The following is a 21,564-nucleotide window of genomic DNA, read 5'->3' as shown; positions in this document are numbered from 1 at the left end:
AGAGAGAAATGGTATCTGGGGCACCTGTGTAGCTCAGTCGGTTAGGTGTCCAACTTCGGCTCAAGTCATGATCTCACGGTTCGTGAGTTCGGGCCCCGCGTCAGGCTCTGTGCTGACAGCTGGGAGCCTGGAGCCTGCTTCGGATTCTGTGTCTCCCTCTCTTTCTGCCCCTCCCCTGCTCATGCTCTGTCTCTGTCTCTCAAGAATAAATAAATGTTAAAAAAAAATTTTTTTTAAAGGCAATAGGTCCAAATACATGAATGTGGAAACACATTGCTATGTAAAGAAAGGTCATAGCAATATTTTTATAGTGTAATCTCTTTTATATTTTTATAATAGCAAGTGTGTGTGTGTGTGTGTGTGTGTGTGTGTGAAAAGGACACAACTGTGTGCGTGTATGTGAAGGACACAACTTGACACATAAGGGCAGTCAGCTATGGAGGGAGGTGACTTCTGGGGCCCGAAAAGAGTTTCATGTTTATTTCACATACAATCTGAACGTACTCCCATGTTACTTGTATACAAGTATGAGTGAGTCCCCCCCGTGGCAGCTGGCTCCAGTTCCAATGCTGCCACTTTCTAGTTGTATGTTCTTGGGTGTGTTCCGTCTCGAAGCTCAGTGTCTCCATCAACAGAAGGGAGACCCTGGTCAGCACACCCGGCTCCTACAGCTGGCCTGCGGAGTGGGTGAAAGAACATACAGAGTGTGGAGCCTGGGAAGAGCACTCGTGGACACTCTGCGGCTCAGCAGGTACTGTGCTTCCAGGCCCCAGGACAGCTTGGGGGACAGCAGGTGGGGACTGGGTGGCCCACTTCCAGCCATACAGGTTCCCGGAGTCCACGGGACACTGTTGTCCCTGCCCAAACAGAGCTCAGAACCCAGAATTAGGCTTGACCCAACCTCTATGCAGCTAGACACATCCTCTGTGCTTGGCTCCTCATTTCAAAAGAAAGTGGCCCAAAGAACCACGTCCCTGGGATACGTAGCCTTATCCCCCGATCCAAACTTGGAACAGAGGTTGTGGCCATTTGGTAGACAAGTGAGTCAGAGAATACACATACACACCTAGACCTTACCGGTAATTATTTACATAGTATTGCCAGACCACCTTCTGAAGGCCTGTTTTAAGAAGCTCATTTGCAATTGGCACATCGAGGTTGATATGAAACTAAATGCTGCCTGGAAGAAACAGCTGTGGGTGTGCACATTCTCCAGTTTACTCGAAGGGTAATCTTCATCTAATGCTACCCAACGTGGAACTGAATTTTACAGCTCCAAAGAGTGTATTGCTTTAAAAAAAAAGTATATAGGGGCACTTGGGTGGCTCAGTCAGTTGCGCATCTGACTCTTGGTTTTGGCTCAGGTCATGATCTCACGGTTCATGGGTTCGAGCCCTGTGTCAGGCTCTGTGCTGAGCGTGTGGAGCCTGCTTGGGATTCTCTCTCTCTCTCTCTCTCTCTTTCTCTCTCTCTGCTCCTCTCCTGCTCATGTGCACACTCTCTCTCAAAATAAAAAAATAAACACTAAAAAAGTATATATATTTGAAGTCTGGGAACATGAACACCAAACTTACGCCAGTAGTTACCTCTGGGGAATATGTTGTATGTGGAAGGATGGGGTAGGGTATACGCCGAGGGGATAGTAAGGAGCAACATTTGTATTTTACTCCGAATTATGATGCTCGATTCTGTTATGATGAGAACGTTCTCAGATGTTCCTTGTGGAAAAAAAAAAATTTACGAAATAAGAAAAAAGAAAAAGCGGAAGGTGCCAAACAGGGTTGTTCGGTGGAATAAACAAGATCATAGATAAGAAGGTGTACCTCGTCCTCTGCAGACATAAATGTAATTATTATTCGTTGAGTCCTGATGAGGTGCCAGGTGCCATTTAGACATATTGTCTTATTAAGTTGACCAAATGACCCTGCCAGCTAAGTATTATTTGCCCCTCTTCCAGAAGATGAGAGCCGGGGAACAGGTGGAGGTACACCTGAGTCCTCAGCCCGTGCATTTAAAGGTTAGTGAAATCACAGAGCAGTGCGAAATGGATTTCTCCTCCCAGAGGAAAGCAAAGAACCTCACTGGGGAGAATCTACCCTCCTTGCCTGGGGATCCTCAGAGAGAGCCCTGCAGCATCTGTTCACGTTACTGGGGAGCAAAATGCCAGGTAAAGTGGAAATCCTGCAACTCTGCCTCCCTGGAATGAGTCTGGGAAGGCAATCAATCCTCTCAGTGAGGGGGGATGGAAGTAGGTCCTGGCTGCCAAGGGGAGCAAGCCACCTTTCCAGTGGGAGCTTGGGGAAGACCCCAAACAGGGGGTCTTGGCGGTTCTGCCACCAAGGACCGTCCTGTAGCTACTGCCCAAGGGAAAACAGGGCTGGGGGCTCTGATTGGGTCCCCTTCACCCCAAATCGTGGCAGGCAACCAGCAAGCTCACAGCCGCCTCTCCCAATGCTCAGATGAATTTATAGGAGCAGCTAGCCAGCCATAAACCGCACACGCGTGGTTGTTACTCCCCGAAGCCTGACTGTACTGAACTCAGGACTCAGCTTTTATAGCCAATTCTCTCTCCACTTTCCGCTTCCTCACCTGCCTTGCCCCTCAGCCAGAGGCAGATGGATGTCTTAAACCTCCACAGCCATCCCCCATCATGAGAAGAAGTCCTGGCTGGAACTGCTCTCTGGGTGGTGCCAGTCTCAGCCCTGGGACCCCTGGATCTTGTGCTGGGGGGCTGTGCACCCCTCCCTCCCTCAGCCTCCCTGAAAGTTCTGTGGGGCTCTCACTCTCTCTCCCTCCCCCAGTCCCAAGCCTCCCAGACACCGGGTGGCAGATGGCCAAAGGCCCCCACCACACCGTGGGAGGTGTTTACCACCTCAGATTATATGGGGTGCCTGTGGCTGCAGACAGCCAGAGATTATTCTCAACCTTGATAGGATTCTAGGGGCGGGAGCCTTGAATTCAAGGGTCTTCTGGATTCCTCAACAGACTCTAGGCCCCTGGACCGGGTTAGAGTCACTACCTCCACCTTGTGGCAAGTTCTGGAACTGCACCCCAGGAAGGCCTGTTCCTGAACCGGTCTTGCTTAGCTCAGCAGGTGAGGAGGTCTGTGGGGCCTTAGAGATAGATCTCATTAAGGAGGAGGAGGAAGAGGAGGAGGAGGAGGAGGAGGAGGAGGAGGAAATGACTCAGAGAACCTGCAGTCACCTTCCTGTCTTCACTTTCTGCTCATATCACCTCTTCTGAGAGGCTCTCCCTGACCATCCTATTAGAAGTAACACCCACCCATCATCATTATCTACCCCTTTACTCGGCTTATTTATTTATTTATTTTTGCACTTATTCTCACCTAATGAATTACTAATTTTAAGAAAATGTGTTGACAGTGTAACCTCCACGAGGGCAGGGACTTTGGTTCACTGATGTTTCCTCTGTGGCTAAGAGTGCCGGGCAGGTGGTAGGTGCTCAATAAATATAGTTAATAAATGACTTCCTTACCTGCCCCTGTGCCCAGTGGTCTGCCAAGCCCTTGCCAAGGCCACGCATCCCTCTCCTGCAGGCCCCGCTCTGCCCCGGGTGCTGGGAACAATCCGTGGGTTGGTCTAGGAGACTTAAGGACCCCTGGGCTCAGCCCCAGTCAGCCTGTGCTGGTCTCACCCTCTTTGGCCAAGGCCCTGCCTCATTTCTCACCTTTGGTATCCGCATCCTTCTGTATCATTTCCTGTACCTGTGTGCCTGTGTAAGTCACAGCAGCTTCAGCTCACTGCCGGCTGGCCCATCGTGGGCCAGGCCGTGGGGCGGGTGTTTTATGTATACTGAGTCTAATCTTCAGAGCCACCTGCAAGGTGGGTGTTACTTACCCTCGTTTCTCAGATGAGAAGACAGTTGACAGAGATGAAGAGGTGTGCACGTGTGATTTGTGCCATCTCGGTGTTTCCTTTGCCCCCCCATGATGCTAATGGGTGAAACAAATAAAGAAAATTCATGTTAAATCAGTTTAAAAGTGTTTCCACGGTGAGACATTTTAGCACGCAAGGTTCAACAAAGCAGGATTCTTCAGACGGGAACTTCTTGGAGCATTTAAAATACCCATGTTTTTTGCCCCCTGCGAGTGGGGAGGAGTGCTTGAAGAGCACCGCGTTTCCAGACTTACCTGACTTTGGAAGCCCCTTTCCAAGGAGCACCGTACAGGATGTGGCTTGGAAAACGATACCTGCAGCCCTCAAAGCATCCACTGTCCTGAGCACGACAGTCTGGGGAGGGAAGAAAACGAGTGTCGGGCACCTCCAGGATGTATCTCTATCAAGGATGCCTCATTATCTCTACTTTCCACATGGGGAAACTAAAGCTCAGAGAGGCAAAGCAAGTTACCCTAGGCTGCCCCACAGATACTTGAAGCCAGTGGAGAGTGACTGTTCACCACGACGAAGAGCCGGTGGAAACCATTAGGAGGGTTCCTGGGAAACTGGAAAGCAGAAAGGAGCGGGGTGGGGGTGCGCCTGCGCCCCGCCCCTGAGAGGCACCCCCAGCCCTGACAAGCAAGCGCCTGTGACCCCGCCTTGCACGCTCCCTCGGTCCACGTTCCTGGGAAGCTCTTGCAGTTTTAATTAAATGCTGCGTATGGCGGCTCATTAAGGAGAAAACAGTTGTTCTATTTCTAAGTAGCCTCAGGACTCCTTGCTATTTTTATTGCTCGAACAACATTGCAGAGCATTTTATAGTGTTTGAACTTGGTATTGCCTCTGAGCCCGGCAGGACCTCCAGGCCCTGGGCTGAGAGACCACTGTCTCCGCTCCAAGGACACCTCCCTCATGCACCAGGAATCCGCCTTAGGCCCCAACTCCTCCCAGGCCTCTGGGACCCCTGCCCCCCCAGGGGCATCCTTCTTGTTACCAGAAGTTCTCATTCCTGGAAGTCTGCCTCTCTTCGGAGCTCTGATACACACCATTTGGCAGTTCTGTTCCCTGTTTGGTTTCTGGTGCTTTTCTGTGAAAAGAGTCTATTACCAACATTAGCTTATCCTTACACAGCATTTGCTGAGGGCCAGACACTGTTCTAAGCTCTTACCTCTATTAACTGGCTGAATCCTCACAACAAACCTGTGAGGTATGTTCTATTGTTATCCCATTTAACAGATGGGGAAACCGAGGCCAAGAGGGGTCAGTCTCCTTGCCCCAGATCTTAAACTACTAATTGGTGAAGCCAGGATTCAAATGCAGGGAATCTGGTTCGAGAATCTGCTCTTGACCACTCTGTTACACCATCTGCTGATAAAGTCCCAGGCTTGGCTGTGCTCTTATCAGCTGTCCCCCAACTCAGGGGCCGAGGTCCTGCCACCAAATCCCAGTTGGGTGCTGACGCCTTGGTTGGCTGCCTGCCTAGGTGTCTAGCCATCACCTGACCCTGGATTGCCATCACCTGCTTTGACATTGCCATTTTCTGAAGATGGTGGAGCAGCATCTCTCATGCCATATGCTCTTCTAGAACCTTCCCTCTCCCCCTCCTCCTTGAACCAGGGCAGATCTTTGTGACTATCTCGACCAATGGAGTATAGCTAAAGTGACACCATGTGGCTTTGGAGGCTAGGTAGTAAAAAAGTCATGCACTTCTGCCTTCTGTTTGGAGACTCGGCCACCATGCTGTGAGGAAGTACAAATGGTGGGTAGAGAGACACATATGGAGCTGAGGACCCAGCAGGCTCCTAGCTGACAGCCAGCACCAACTCCCCAGCCAGATGGGCCACTTGGAAAGTGATCCTCCCACCTCTAGTTGAGTAACCCAGCTAATGCGATGGGGAGCAGAGGCCAGCTGTCCCCACCAACCCCTGCCCAGATGGCAGCATCCTGAGCAAAATAAGTGATCACTGTTGTCTTAAGCCCCTAAGTTTTGAGGTGGCTTGTTATACAGCAAACGGATAACCAAGACACCTGCTGTGACTGTCTTACAAAGGACGGTGTGACTCTGGGTGGTCCTTTGGATGCAGCTTATTATAATACTGGCTTCTGTCTTATAGACCAGACCCCCCCCCCCCCGCCCCCCGCTTCTCTGTCCCCGCAATTCCACAAAGTCCTTCCTACCAGAGAAAGTACAGTGGCCAATGCTTTTCTATCTGCCCATCTCACTTCGGGGAATGCGACGCTGCTGGGCTGACCCCGCCCCTGTCTTCCCGTTCAGCTGCCCCCTGTCCTTCCAGCAACTGGGATCTAGTCTCCTCATGCCACACACCCAGGTTCCTAGGCAGTGAGGTCAACTCATCAATTTTCTAGTTCACAAATTCTCACTCCAGCAATGCTATTTGCCTCTTTTATTGAGTTTTTAATTTCACTTATTGGCTTTGTTTATGGAAGCCCTATTTAGTTCTTTTGCAAACTGGTCAATTTTGGTAGTTCTTTGCTTCACCATACTTCCAGTGGCCCTCCAATCCTTGAAACACATCAGCCTTTTGTCCTGGGTGTCTGAAGATTATGATGCTTCTTATTTTTGGTGATTTGATTTCCAGTTGGTTGTTTCTGAGAACGCTTGCTCATGGTGGCTTGTTTCCTTGTGCGTTTGGTTTTTTAAACTGTGAACTCATGTTCTTCGCAATTTTATCTGTGAGAATGCTTTGAAATCTGTATTTAACGTGTGTCCTTCATAAAAGACTTGTGTTTGTTTCTGCAAGGCTCCTAAGGGGACCATTAATCCAGAATCACTGGCAAATTTCACACAGGTTTATTAGATTAAATATGACTCTTCAAGGATATGCCACCATGGCCACATTTAGCCCTTTTCAGGTCCCCCAAGATCTCCTTTTCCTCTCTTTTTTTATATGTATATTTATTTTGAGAGAGGGCATGTGTGCACACATGAGTGGGGGAGGGACAGAGAGAGAGAGGGAGAGAGAGAATCCGAGGCAGGCTCCATGCTGTCAGCACAGAGCCTGATGTGGGGTTCCATTTCATGAACTGTGGGATCATGACATGAGCTGAAATCAAGAGTCAGATGCTCAACCAACTGAGCCACCCAGGCGTACCTCCTTTTCCTCTCTTCTAACAGTAGAAGTATTCTGGAAGAAAAATATGCCTCAAATCCCACTCCCATTCCAGTGCCTTAGGGCACTGGGTACCTGAGGAGGAGAAGAGGCTGCTAGAAATGTAGGAGTAAGAGTTAAAACAACCAAAGGAAACAAAAAGCACAGAATCCTATGATAAAGAACATTTTTGGTTTGCACCCATTGCAAGGAAAATATGTGACTAACAGCTAAAATTATTTTCCACATGATTTAACAGCTCTCACTGCCATAGCAATAAGTTGATCATAATTGAGTTTATTTTTCCTTAAAGGACATGCCTCAGCCTGAAAACAATTGGTTAACTTTACATATACAATTTATATACGTACATACATAAATACTTTAGTTACTGTAGACCCTCAAAAGCAATTCTCAAAAAACTCTTGGCTTCAGCAGCACCTGGGGCTCAGCTGGTTAAGTGATAGACTCTTGGTTTTGGCTCAGGTCATGATATCATGGTTGCTGAGTTCAAGCCCTGCATCGGGTTCTGTGCTATCAGTGTGGAGCCTGCTTGGGATTTTCTGTCTCCCTCCCGCTCTCTGCCCTTCTCCCCCCACCCCTCTCTCTCAAAATAAATAAACTTAAAAAAAACCTTTTGGCTTCAAATACCTTAACTCAGATCTTTCAGTGGTTCACCATTCTTACCCATCTGGCTTGTCTGCACATGTGTGATTTGACAGCCTCTGCATTATGGCTATGTATTAGTTATGCATTAGCCACAATTCATGCTACCTAACCAACTACCCCCAAACTCAGTGACTTTAAACTGTGAACATCGAAATAGCTGGGCTCAGCTGTCTGGGTCTTTTGGCCTCAGCTGGATTTACTCACCTCTCAGGAGGTGGGATGGCTATTGGCTGAGATGGGCTGGACTTGGCTAGGAGGACCGGGCTGACTTGGTTCGGCCCCACATGTCTCTCATCCTCCATCAGTCTGGCCTGAGCATGTGCCCCATGTGAGCGTAGAGGTTTAAGAGGCACTACTTCCAGCCTCCTTCATGTCTCCCCACAAATATCTCATTGGACAAGCTGAAAGTGAATCAAGGGATAGATCTTACTCCACCCAGGTCAGTACACACAACAAAGTTGTGTGGCAAAGGGTGTGAATAGAGGGAGATGTAACCAATTGCAGCTACATGATGTGATCTATCACAGCTCGTGTCAGGGCTTCCCTCTCACGGGGGGATGTCAGGTGGCTAGTCTAATGGGGCATTAGGGTCCTGCAGGCACTGGAACAGGGGTGGACAGGACTCTCTTCCCTCTTCCCTCAACTTTATTTGGTCTTTGGCTTCAGAGTTCAGGTGTCTCGCCCTCTCACTATGCACCTTCTCCTGGTGAGAACTGCTGGGAATATGATTTTAGAGTTTTCTGAGACCACATAGGAAGGCGGCAGTCAGGCAGGATCCATCTCCCTGGGGCCAACAGGTCCACTCCCCAACTCAGGCCAGGGCAGCTGCTCAGGACTTTGGGCATGTTGCTAAAAATAACATGCGGCTAGAGTTCAATCACTTAAAAACCGAACATCATTTCTTTCCTGCATTAACTGAGGATACCTTAAATAGATGACCTGGAGAGAATCTATCAAATCTTCCGTTTGTCAATACCATGCCAAGGAAAGGAGCATAAATCAGAGAGCAATTATGAGAAATTGTGCAGGGATGGTACAAAGCTCAAGGTCGGGGGGCCCAGGCCATCCACTTGCCTTCTGTGCAGCCAGAGCCCACACGGGGGCTGCACACTCCAGGTGTGTGCTTAACAAGTGACCACTGGCCATGGCTTCAAAAGCAAAGAGCAGGTTTGTGATGGTTTGGTGCAAAGAGAAGGGCCAGGTGGATGGAGCTTGAGAAAGATTAGAGGTAGGCCCTCAAGGGCCTTTGGTTTGAACACTTCATGCAGAGTATATTTGTCAGAACTATCTTGGGAGCCAGAGACAGAAACCTAACTAAAGGCGGCTTCAAAAGAATGAGAGATTTATTGCCTCGTGTAACCAAATTACTCAGAAGGCTAGCAAAGCCACTGGCCTCATGAATACCTGGAACCAAAGACATGGTTGTCAATAGCTCTGTTTCCTTCCCTCTCTTTCCTCTGCTTCCCACCTCAGTGTAAACTCTGATCTCATTGACCTTTTTTTTTTTTGTGTTGTAGGTAGAGGGTAGGGAGTTGTTGAGAAACTGATCAATGACCAGCTCTGACAAGGAGTCTGTCTGGAAACTTTGTGAGCAAAGAGGAGAGGGCTCTTTCTTCTGAGATCTTGTCTGAAACTCCTAGGGAAGGGTTGTGATTGGCCAGGTCTGTGTCATGTGATCAACCCTTGGACTTGGAGGTGTGGGGGCAGGAATGGGATCCATGATTAGCAGTCCTCACCAGAACCATGTGGTTCACGGGAAGCTTTCCAGAAGATGAGGATACTGTTTTGGGCAGAACAAACCATGCATATCCACCATAGAGGGCAAGCCATTCTAGAACAAGGGACTAGTACAAGCTTTGAAGGCAGGGTCCCACCTACACATCTTACCTGGCTTATTGGTGAAGAATGCAGGTACTCTTTTCCTGAGGGGAGGCTGGACTGAGGCTAGTGAAACATGAGTGGTGGAGTAAAGTAGCCAGAAATGATTATTTTCTTCAGTGTGCTAAGAAAAGTGTGCTGTACCAGGTGCTTAACAGATATTATCTCTTTGCAGTCTTACACTGACCACCTGAGGGATGTCTTCTTAGGCCTCATTTTACAGATGGAGAGTGCTGAGGCACAGAAAAGGCACGTAGACAACCCAAGGTCAAGCAGTAATGACATGGGCACTTGAAACAAGTCTGTCTGACCTACCCCTCGTCCCCCCACTCATCTAATCATGCTGTGAAAGCCTCTCTAAACCCCAGCAATTCATGATAGGTATCTATCCTAGAGAAATCAGGGCTTGTGTCTATAAAACAACACCCATAAGAACATTCCTATAAGAACGTTCATCATGGCCCCAACTAGAAGCTAGCCAATATTTATCAATAATAGAACAGATACATACTTTGTGGCACATTCACACATGGCTACCATTCACACATACTATCCAGCACAGACAAGGAACAAACTATGGTTACACAAAACAACACAGATGAATCTCATAGATATTTGTTGAGTGAAAGAAGCCAGACACAAAAGGAAACATACTGTATGAGTCAATTTATATGAAGTTCAAGAATAGACAAAGGTAGTCTTCGTGACAGGGATCAGAACAGCAGTTACCACTGGGGTGGGTTGGAGACTGGGAAGGGGCACCAGGACCCCTGGGCAGGAGCATGCTGGGGGGCTGTATGGTTACACAGGCATATCCACAGATAAGAACCCAATAAGCTGTACACTTAAGACCTGTGTACTTTATTGTATGTATGCCATATCTCAATTTAAAAAGAAATAATGGTTCACAGGTTTCAGTGACTGAAGTTCCAAGCCCTTCCAACCGGCATTGTTCTTCATTTTACTATTAATTAATTAATTATTTCAAACAAGAACCTGAGGATTCCCCATCTCATTGCAAAGTAGAAATCCATATTCATTTCTCAGTGTATCTCCCCGTAGATGTTTTAGTGAGACCTCACTTGAGGGACACTCTGGGGTTCCATCTCCTCCTCACTTCAGCCCCCATATTCCAGCAAAGCAAGCTCTGAAGGTCCAAAGAGCCCTCCTCCTTCCCTGGGCTCAACAATCAGGGTCAAGTTGGGGTTGGGGATGCCAGCTCTTGGTGCACCATTCTCCTGAGCCAGGTGGCTCTTTTGTGGGGCGAGAGCTCCCTGGCAGAGCTGATGAGGGGATGCCTGGGAGAGGCAGGATGTGGAGAGATCAGTCCTTCCACAGCTTCTCCTCAAGGGGGACCATCAATAGAAATGTTTTCATAGGAGCGCCTGAGTGGCTCAGTCAGTTGAGTGCCTGACTCTTGATTTCAGCTCAGGTCATGATCCCAGGGTTGTGGGTTTGAGCCCCATATCAGGCTCCACACTGAGCATGGAGCCAGACTAAGGTTCTCAATCTCTCTCTCTCTCTCTCTCTCTCTCTCTCTCTCTCCCCCGCCCCTCTCATGTATGCTCTCTCTCTAATTTAAATAAATAAATAAATAAATAAATAAATAAAACAAAAACCCCAAACATCTTCATAGAAGGTAGTGGAACCAGACACAGGACCATGTCTAAAGTGGCCAGACACAGTGGGAAAGAGGCTCTGTCTTGGGCTGCATCACAGGCAGGCTAGTTCTTTACTAACCCCCTGGGTGAATTTGATCCTCCTCATTTCAACTTCCTCACCAGTAAAATGGACCCCAAATAACTACTCATAGCATTATCTTGAGTTAGATATCAAAAGGAGATGGAGCATCTGGGTAGCTCAGTTAGTTAGGCATCTGACTCTGGATTTTGGCTCAGGTCATGATCTCATGGTTTGTGAGATTGAGCCCTACCTTGGGCTCTGCAATGTCAGTGCAGAGCCTGCTTGGGATTCTCTCTCCCTCGAAATAAATGAGTAAACTTTTAAAAAAAGAAATCAAAGGAGATTTTGCATAAGGTCTAATGTAGTTCATATACTATGTTTTGTGTGGACAAAAACAATGAACCCTTCTTCAAGACATTTTAGTGTTATAAACTAGAAATTTATCTTAATATACTCATTTTCTTAGAAAAAAATACATCTTATCTGTCATGAAATGGTCAGATTAAGCTTTCAAATCTACAAGGTCTCTAAAGCGACAGGTAACTGATAGGCTTGTGCAGTGTACAACCTGAACAACCATATTAATATCCTTGCTTGATATGAAGCACTATGAAAATATAGGAGGTTTGCCTTAGTTTTTCTGTCCAGGAGACTTAAATGAGCTCCCTTATTCTTGCATGGAATTGTTCTTGCTATAGGCTAAATTGTGTCTCCCCCCGCCCCCCCCCCCACAACAAATTACTATGTTGAAGCCCTATTTAGAGATGAGGTCTTTGGGAGACAATTAAGTTTGGATGAGGCCATCATAATGGGCTTAGTGCCCTTAGGAGAAGAGGAGGAGACATCAGGGCTCTCTCTGCCATGTGAGGATATAGCAAGAAGGTGGCAGTCTGCAAGCCAGGAAGAAGGCTCTGTCACTAGGAACCAACAGTTCCTGATCTTGGACTTCCAGGCCCTGTAAGAAATAAATTCCTGTTGTTTAAGCTACCCCAGTCTATGGCATTTTTGTTATGGCAGCCTATGCTGAGTAAGACAGGTTTTGGTATGAAGTGGGATGTTACTACAACAAATACAAATACCTAAAAATGTGGAGGGGACTTTGGAGCTGGGTGATGGGAGATCCTTGAAGAGTTTTGAGATGCATTTCAGAAATATAGGTGATTCTGGTGATGCCTCAAACAGAAGTGAGGAGCATGTCCATGGAAACCGGAGCATTCCTTGTTAGGGAATGGCAAAGGACTTGGCTGAACTGTCCTCTCAGATCTTGTGGAAGGTAAAACTTTTGAGGGATGAAGCTGGATACTTAGCTGAGGTGATGTCTAAGCAGAACATTGAAAGAGTGGTAATTGTTCAGCAAAAAGGAACCAGAACTGGAAGACTGGGAAATTTCTCAGCCTATCCATATTGCAACAACTGAGACATCTTGTTCTGAAAAGAACACTAATATGGCTGAATAGCCATCTGATGAAGAGATCACAAATGGACTCATGGGCTTACTAGCCATTTCAGCAGAAGGGAGGAGCAGAGATGGGATTACACCACAATGACACAGACAGCTTGACCTAAAGGGGACAGGGAAGATAACATGAAGTGGAAGGAAGCTGTTGGACTTCTTAGATGCTCCTCCAGGACCACATCATTGAGCTATTGATGTGAGCATGCACTATTCATCAAGAAGAGGGAAGTTGGACCTGGAGGCAATCCAGAGACTACCAGGGCCACTGTCTCATTTTCAATAGGCCAGACAGTCCCTGACCTGAGGCCTAGGGCCCAGGACTGCCCTGCAGACATGTGGGGCCGGGAACAACCTGTGGAAGATTGGGGGCAGGGCTGCCCAGAGGCTTGGGGACATGACTCCCTCTCAGCAGACCTGCAAAGGTGGGACCCCCCATCCCAGCGGGTCCAGAAGGTAGAGCAATGAACCAAAGAGCATCATTCTCAAGATTTAAGATCTTGTGAAGTTTTCCTTGCTTGACTTGTTTGGGACCCATCACCCTTCCTTCTTTCCTGTTTCCCCATTTTGCAATGGGAGTGTGTCCCCTGGATTCACAGGTGAACAGATGGAGAGGGAATCATACCTGAGTCTCACCCGTGTCTGGTATAGATACTCAGATGAAACTTTGGATTTTAAAGTTTAAAGTTGATGCTGAAATTAATTAAGGTTCTTAGGGCTGTTGGGATGGAATGGATATATTTTGCATGTGAGAGGGACAGAAGTTTAGGGAGACAAGAGGTAGAATGCCATGGATTGAATAGTTGTGTCCCTTCCAAATTCATATGTTGAAGCCCTAAGGTGGTGGTATTTATAGGCGAGGCCTCAGGGAGGTGATGAGGTCACGAGGGTGGAGCCCCATGATGAGATTAGTGGCCTTATAAGAAGAGGAAGAGACAGCAGAGCGCTCTCTCTGCAGGATGAGGACACAGCCCAAGAAGACTGTGTATAAGACAGGAAGGAGGCTCTCCTTAGAACCCGGCCATGCTGGCATCCTGATCTCAGACTTCCAGCTTCCAGAACTGTTAAGAAATAAATTTCCACTATTTAAGCCACCAAATCTATGGCATTGTGTTAGTTAGCCCTAGCTAAGACAGTTCTCATTATTTGTTAAAGTGACTCTTCCTGAAGAGTATACTGATAACTGCTTAAGTTATTATCCCTCTCAGGCACATGTGAATTCTAGTCTAAACCCAAGTCCCCAAGAATGAAGTGTCCACACTGGCCCTCTGAGTAATGTTACAGTCAGTGGGCAGATGTATTTGAGGAAGAGGGGGACCTGCCACTCCCTGAGACAGCTTCCCTTGCACACCATACCTCCCAGCAAACACTCTCTTTGCCCACATCTTAAAATGGTCTTGGCTCTGGGTCCTGAAAGCCTGCTCTCTGGGAAGGAGACTGATCCCACAGGAGGCAAGGATGCTAAAGTCCCTGAAGCAGGTTTCCATCTTTGCTGCCTCCCTCTGACTATAAAATTAGGCCTGCCTGTTACAAAGGAGCCATATGCCAGGTGGGAGGAGTGGAGAGTGGGCTCTGACCCCTCCAAGGACACCTGGCGTAGAGACAATAAGGAAAGTCATCTGATGGGTTTCCACATATTTCCTTCCCTTGTTGTTTCTGCTTTAGCATTGGGGAGGAAAAAGAGACATTCTGGGAATGCAAGCGGGTCCCACCAGAGGAAAAGCTAGCCCTTGTAGGGGCTGGGTCCCTGGGGAATCCATGCTCTCTGGAGCTCTGTGGGGCTTCCTGGCCAGGGATCGGCCAAGCCTCTTCAGTTCCCTGTTCATTTGGCATCTTCCATGTGTCCCACAGTGTGTGGGCTACAGGGAGACAAAGATGTACAGGAAAACACCCCCCACCACTGCTGGGGGCCCACAGCCTGCTGTGGAGGTTGGGCTCATAGATCATTCCCAAAGGATGTAAGGAGGCCTGTGGGAGACATGACAGAAACACAGGTGCTGAGGGAATGCAGAAGAGCTTGAGGAACTCCTTCTCGATGCTCAGGGAGGGCTCCCAACCGTATAGGTCAGAGTTCACAAGGCAAAGGATGGGGTGGGTACTGACAAGTGGCATGGAGCTGGGTTTGGCACCCAGGCAGGGCCAAGGACCTTGAGCTATTTGGAGTTTATCCACAGTGGGTGTTGGGAGTCATAAGAAGGTTTTTAGCAAAGGCAGGGGGTAACTTCCTCCATGAAGAATGGCATGCACTCACCTGAAACCTGGGCTACCCCAGGAAAGAGCAGCAAGGGTCTCAGCCCTTGGACCCTCCGCCTTAGGGCCTGGCTTCCTCGGATGTGGCTGGTGACTGGGGACTTGCAAGTCAACTCTAACCCTGGACAGTGTTTTGTGTGGGTGTAGGCCCACATTTGCTATAGATTCTTAGATACCTTCAAGTAATTCCGGAAGATACCTTCAAGTCATTCTGGAAACCTTTAGTGCAGCCCCTCCAGTCATGACTTATGTACTGAGAGGTTAACCTCAGCTGGAGAAGAAGACTGGGAGCCCCAGGATGGGGAACAAAGCCTGCCCACCATAAGAGGAGGGTGGAGGGGAGGGATGCAGGAGGGTAGGACCAAGTGCATCTTTGGGCATGAGGTCAATGTCAAGAGGGTACAGCAGCTTGGTAAAGGCCAATGTTGGTCATCTAGGGACCAAGCAGGGGTATGGGCATGTCTCCAGAGTAATGGCCCTCAGTTCTCTGCTTATTTACCTTTGGAATTGATTTAGGCTTATTGTGTTGGTACCTAACCCAGTTTTGGTGCCTGTTGGCACTACCCCTTTGTGGGGAAGGGACAGTATCTCCCCTAAAGAGAGTGTTCTTATACTCCTTTTCAGTCTTACCCAGAAGTGTGGAGTCCTCAGACACCCAGAACTCTGAAGGTAGTTCCTAGATTACAGAGGGGAACATCGTTCTCTCCCTGGGCCTCATTTTCCTAGATCCCAGGCACAAAGGGGCTGTTTTCCAGGCAGGAGCTTTCAGCATGGGAACCAAGATGGCATCATCGCAATGAGGCTGGTACAGGGTAGGGAGGAAAGGGGCCAGACCACCCCAAGGAGGAATGTCTCTGTGAGCCAGATTGGCCATTTGCCTATAATCCTTTGCATTTTTTTTTTTTTTTCTTATCATATCCTTGAGCTTCCAGTAAAGCCTTGTTTGACTGTCCCAGCCTAGGAAAGGATGAAAGAAAATGTGGCCTGATTGGAAAACTGCCTTAAAGGAGCCATGGTGCTCCCAAGGTCAGCCAAGTGGTGGTGGTGGTAATGATGGGGAGAACTCAAGGGAGGGTGACTCGGGGGGCAAGAGGGGAGCCTTGGGTCTCACTGCCTTTCCTCCCCTGGTAATTTGCTCTCTTGCAGACCTGGGCCCGGGGCGGATCCAAGTTGGTTTAATGGGATATCAATGGTTCTTTTGTAATCTTAACTCATGGGACTCCAGAAACAGGTGAACCTCAGAAGAAGAAATCATTAGTTCATACTGAGGAAGCAGCAGAGTTCCCCCACCTACCCACCAACCAGAACTGGGTCTTAGGTGGGGCAGGGGTGAAATGCAAGAGGCCGAAGGGCTTCATCCATGACTATACCAAGTCAGGGTCTTAGGCTGTGGAACAAGGCTTTCACGTTCCTCCCGCCACTCCTAAAAATGTCTACATGAAGAAGCCCAGGCAACAGACTCTCTCAAGGGGACGTGATGCTGTCTTCTCTGCTCCATTCCCAAAAAACAGAGCTGCACAAAGGGACTTGGACTTCCCAACAGTCTTGCAAACAGATGAGCTTGCCTTTAACTCCATTACCAGGGCTAATCTGTCCCAGCTCCTGCCTGATTCACACAGGAAATGGGCTCATTCATTATGGATGGTGTGTGCACTTTGCTGCCTCCTCCAGAGGAATCCGTTAAGCCTTGTGCAGTGACACTTCCCTTAAGCAAAGGGAAGGGGCTAAGACATGTCTCCCAGGAAAAGGTCTGGCCTGAAGGAGAAATAGCTAAGGTGATTCCTCTCCACCTGTACCCCCACCCCCACACAGTGGGCAGCTGCTCTGTGCCTTTCACTGCCCCGCTCACTGCCCCTGTGGGTGACCTTATGCCTGTGGCATCATCTTCCTGGACAGCTTGGAAGCCATTTTGTCCACAGCCCTCCTTGGTCACAGGCTGCAGAACAGGGAGTCTCAGGGAATGGCTCTGGAGGGATTAGTTCTAAGGCAGTGGCTCTCAGCCTTCAGGGCACAGCAGAATCTTCTCAAGGGCTTGTCAAAATTCAGACTGCTGTACCCTACTCCCGGAGCTTCTGACTCACAGGTCGAGGTGGGCCCCAGGATTTCATTTCTAACAAGCCTCCCTGTGATGTTGATGCTGATGCTGCTGGTCCAAAGCCACACTTTGAGAACCACTGGTCTGGCTCCTGGCACCAGAGCTACTCTGCAACCTTCCTCACAGGGAATGCTGGAAAAGGACGTGCGCTTTTTCCTCTTAGATGCCTTTTTTCCAGTCACCACCTTCTGCTGTGCTTTATTTGCCTGTCTGTCTGCCCTCCAATACTGTCTGTCCCTAGAGAACAGGACAAGTGTCTTCAGATACTTATGGATTCCCAAAAGAAGACTTAGCTGTCCTCAAACTGCTGGAGAGCAGTGGCTCTCTCTCCAGAAGGAAGGGCTGTTACTTTGTAATTCTAGAGACTGCTATATTGTTTGGGTTTTCAGAAGGAGAATGACTCACGGATTATTGTGTGATTAAAAAATTACATCAAGAGAATGAGAAGACAAGTCACAGACTGGGAGAAAATACTTGCAAGAGACACATCTGACAAAAGATTGTTATCTAAAATATACAAAGAACTCTTCAAGCTCAACAATAGGCAAATAACCCAATTTAAAAAATGAGCCAAAGACCTTAACAGACACCCTACCAAAGAAAATACAGATGGCAAGAGAGATGTGGAAAGATGCTCCACCTCATATGTCATCAGGGAAATGCAAGTTAAAGCAACGAGCTAGCACCACACAGCTATTAGAATAACCACGAGCCAGAGCACTGACAGCACCAAATGCTGATGTGGACGGGGAGCAACGGGAACTCTCATACATTGCTGGTGGGAATGCAAAACCGTAGTCTCTTTGGAAGACAGTTTAGCGGTTTCTGACAAAACTAAACACACTCTGACCATCCAGTCCAGCAATTGTTCTCATTGGTATTTACCCAACGGAGTTGAAAACTTATAAAAGTCTGCACATGGATGTTTACAGCAGCTTTATTCATATTCGGCAAAACACAGAAACAACCAAGACACCCTTCCGTAGGGGGATGGATAAACAAACTGTGGCACATCCAGACAATGGAATGTTATGTAGTGCTAGAAAGAAATGGTGTGTCAAGCCATGAAAAGATAAGGGGTAAAAGATAAAAAGATAAAGATAAAAAGATAAAAAGATAAAAAGATAAAAAGATGAGGGGTTGCCAGGGATGAATAGGCAGAGCACAGAGGATTGTTTTAGTTAGGGCAGTGAAAATGGTCTCTATGATACCATCATGATGGATACATGTCATTACACATTTGTACAAACCCAAAGAATGTACACAACACTGAGAGTGAACCCTAATGTAAACTATGGACTTTGGGAGATAATGATGTATCAATGTAAGTTCATCAGATGTAACAAATGTACCACTTGGTGAGTGATGTTCACAATGGGGAGGCTGTGCATGTGTGAGGGCAGTAGGTGTCTGGGAAATTTTTGTGCCTTCACTTTAATTTTGCCACAAACCTAAAACTGTTCTAAAAAATTAAGTTAAAAAAAAAACCAATGGAAAAAAAGACTATTCCTTTGACTAAAGCACCCTCTTTAAAGATACTAACTCTGCTATCCCACACCCCTACTGAATCCTCAAATGGGTTTAGCTAATAGCATTTCTGTGTGCCCAGTGCTGCTGGAAGAGCTTTACATATACAGATTTATTTAGGCCTCACAACAGCCACGTGATGTGGATCCTATTTATTATCCCTGTTCCCATACGGAGAAACTAAGGCAGAGGGAGGTTAATTATCATATTCAAGGTCATTGTCTAATTATCAGTGGGGCTGACATTCACCTCTGGCAGACTAATTCTGGGATTTGGGGTCTTGACCTCTAGGAAGGTACCACCTGTTATGGACGCTTTGAAGACGGTCAAAAGATGGAGTCTTATTTATTTACTCACTTTGTTCTAAAGAAGATTTGAGGGAACTGCTACCTGATTTTCTTATCCAGAGCTTAAATTGCCTGAAAACGTTACGTTTAATTAAATTTGTCTTAGAAACACAATACAAAACATAAGCTTGAGCACATGGGCTTACCAAAAAAAAAAAAAAAAAAAAAAAAAGTGTCGTCAAAGTAGACGTGATCAATGGCTTCTGAGATTTTCTGTTCAGATTGGTTTCTCACTGATTACTGGCAGGCACGCAGCAGCAGGTGCCAAAAGGAGAGGGAAAATTTATGGGGGAAAACTTTAAATACAGAACATTCTATTCATTACCCTGATTTCTTCTGTGCATTGGGAAGAGAGCTGCATGATTCGATTTTAGTGGAGGAACCCCTTGGCACTGCTCTCAGAACCCCTGGATTCCTTATCAGTGGCGCCTGAAGCTTCTGGACTAGAGTGCGTTTCAAGACCATCGGAGGAGCTGAGCCCCCTCCCCCCCCCCCCCCCATCCAGCCTTGCTGAGTCAGCATCTTTAGGGCCTTTCTAGTTTTTCAAAGAGGTACCACATTATTCCCAATGTGAAGCCAGGGTTGAGAGCCACCGGGAAGGTCCTTCCAAATTTCAAAGTTCTGATTCTTGGTCTGAAATCCCTCGGTTTTCTAACATTTTGTGATTGTATTCCTCTCCTGCAGCCCCACAGTCCCGGCCCTGCCTTTCCTGGGGATGGTGCTGGGTTGGCTTGGAATTTAATCACCTCCTTGGAAGCAGAGCCTAGCTCCCCAGGGGGCTGCTGGTTCACCACCACCCCCCCCCCCCCACACACAAGGCCAGTGGTTTTATTTATGATTTCTGATTTTATTTATTTCCCTGCCTCAAAGCTGTTCTTCTGCATACAGAGAACTCTGCTGCCTACTGCCTGCTGCCTGCACAGCCAGGACTGCTGTGAGCTGGGCCGCGATGGATGGCAGAGTTCGCCCATCACACTGGCTGAGAAGCTGGTCCCCTTCCTGGGGGTGATTGATGTGACAAGGCAAGGCCCTGCCTGCACCCGAACGTCTCCCCATGAGCTTTCCCAGCACAAGGCTTTGGGATGGATGGGGCAACACAGGCCTTGACTGCAGGGGCTCCTAGAAAGTTCTGCCCTAACTCAGAGGACTCGGCTCTGCCTATTTTCCCTTCTGCCTCAGGACCAGCTCAGCCAGGGTCTGTTTCTAATGCATGCTTACCCCCTCCCTTTTATTGCCGGGGACCAATTTGGAGGACACAGCCCTTGGGAGGATGTCTGTATTGGAGACCACAAAGAGGGGGTAGGGAGGGGACCATCATCTGTACCTCATCTCTATTTGTCATATTTTCTACCTCACTTGACAGCCACGCCATTCTGCCCGCTTCCCTCCCCCGCCCCCTACCAGGGTCCTGCCAAGTCCATGGTGTCCCAGTCTGTATCTAAATGGGAAAACAGAAATCAATTCAAGTACACAATGGAGGCAATGTATTGCAGGCCCTGGTTACACAGATGTTGGAGGAGCCAAGAGCCAAATGGAGCAGTGAAGTAATTCAGAAATTAGCAAACCTCCAGGAGCCACCGCCAGCCCCGGAGCTGGACAGAGAAAGGGAAGGGGGGCTACTGACAGAGCCTGGGGAGTTGGGGTCACCTGGGACAGCTGGGACCGTGATGGCCGCCAGAGGAGGAGCTGGGCCACAGCTGCTCCAGGCAGGGAGAGAGGGGCCATCCCCTGCTGCTTCTTTCCCGACCCTGCACTCCCCTCTGGGAGTCAGACATAGAGTCTGCGGAAGGCAGCCGGTAGCGATGAGATGCAGGGGAAAGGCAAGGCAGGGATTTGACAACAACAGGCCCAAGACCAACACAGTGGGATCCCCAAACCACCCTGTGCTGAGACCTCGAGGCCCCCTGACCAAGCCCACTGCCATTTCAGGGTGGAGCCAAGATCTCCGCCCACTGCCCCAAGGATGGGACCCTGTGGAGGGCCTCCCCCGGTAGGATATGTCGGGCTTCTGGCCCTGGCCCCCTTCTAAATTTTTTTTTTTTCAACGTTTATTTACTTTTTTTGGGACAGAGAGAGATAGAGCATGAACGGGGGAGGGGCAGAGAGAGAGGGAGACACAGAATCGGAAACAGGCTCCAGGCTCCGAGCCATCAGCCCAGAGCCTGATGCGGGGCTCGAACTCACGGACCGTGAGATCGTGACCTGGCTGAAGTCGGACGCTTAACCGACTGTGCCACCCAGGCGCCCCATGGCCCTGGCCCCCTTCTAGAAGAGCAAGAGCTCCTTTGACACTTGAAGGCAGGTGGCTAAAGAGAGACGGCTGATTGTGGTAATGGGGACTCACTGACCTTTTCTTCCCCAACTCCACCCTGCGGGTCGCTGTGGGAGAGACAACACTACGCGCTCACCAATCCATCTCCTCCACCTGAGCACGTGGCAAGGCGGAATCTCCCAGCATCCCCTGCGCGGCGGCACGGGCCACGTGACCAGTCCCGGCCAATGGCGTGTGGGCAGGGGTGCGGTGGGTGTCTTGAAGTCCAAGACCCTTCAAAGCACGTGTGAGTTCCGCCACATCTTCTTTCCCTGCCACCGCCAACCTGGATGTTGACCCGTTGACCCGTGTTGACATGATGCCGGAGGATAGAAGCAGCAGAAT

At 48.5% G+C, this 21,564-nt stretch overlaps 1 long non-coding RNA gene across 3 annotated transcripts; it reads right to left on the bottom strand.

Annotated features, from left to right (window-relative positions):
- Window positions 1-323: 323 nt before the first annotated feature.
- LOC106972768 (uncharacterized) lies at window positions 324-21,356 on the bottom strand. Of its 3 annotated transcripts, none has more exons than XR_003419632.2 (4): window positions 21,257-21,356; window positions 4,891-4,983; window positions 4,151-4,250; window positions 324-676 (listed from the first exon to the last, which is right to left on the bottom strand). It is a non-coding gene; the product is annotated as an uncharacterized LOC106972768 (long non-coding RNA). The 3 variants fall into 3 exon arrangements; XR_001429892.3 differs by having other exon boundaries at window positions 4,891-4,996; window positions 21,257-21,352; XR_003419631.2 differs by lacking the exon at window positions 21,257-21,356 and having other exon boundaries at window positions 4,891-6,000.
- Between the last annotated feature and the right edge of the window lie 208 nt (window positions 21,357-21,564).

The sequence above is a fragment of the Acinonyx jubatus genome, chromosome B2, assembly GCF_027475565.1.
Source record: "Acinonyx jubatus isolate Ajub_Pintada_27869175 chromosome B2, VMU_Ajub_asm_v1.0, whole genome shotgun sequence".
Classification (NCBI taxonomy): domain Eukaryota; kingdom Metazoa; phylum Chordata; class Mammalia; order Carnivora; family Felidae; genus Acinonyx; species Acinonyx jubatus.
Note: the sequence above shows the minus strand (reverse complement) of the source record. Positions and strands in the feature narration are given on the sequence as shown.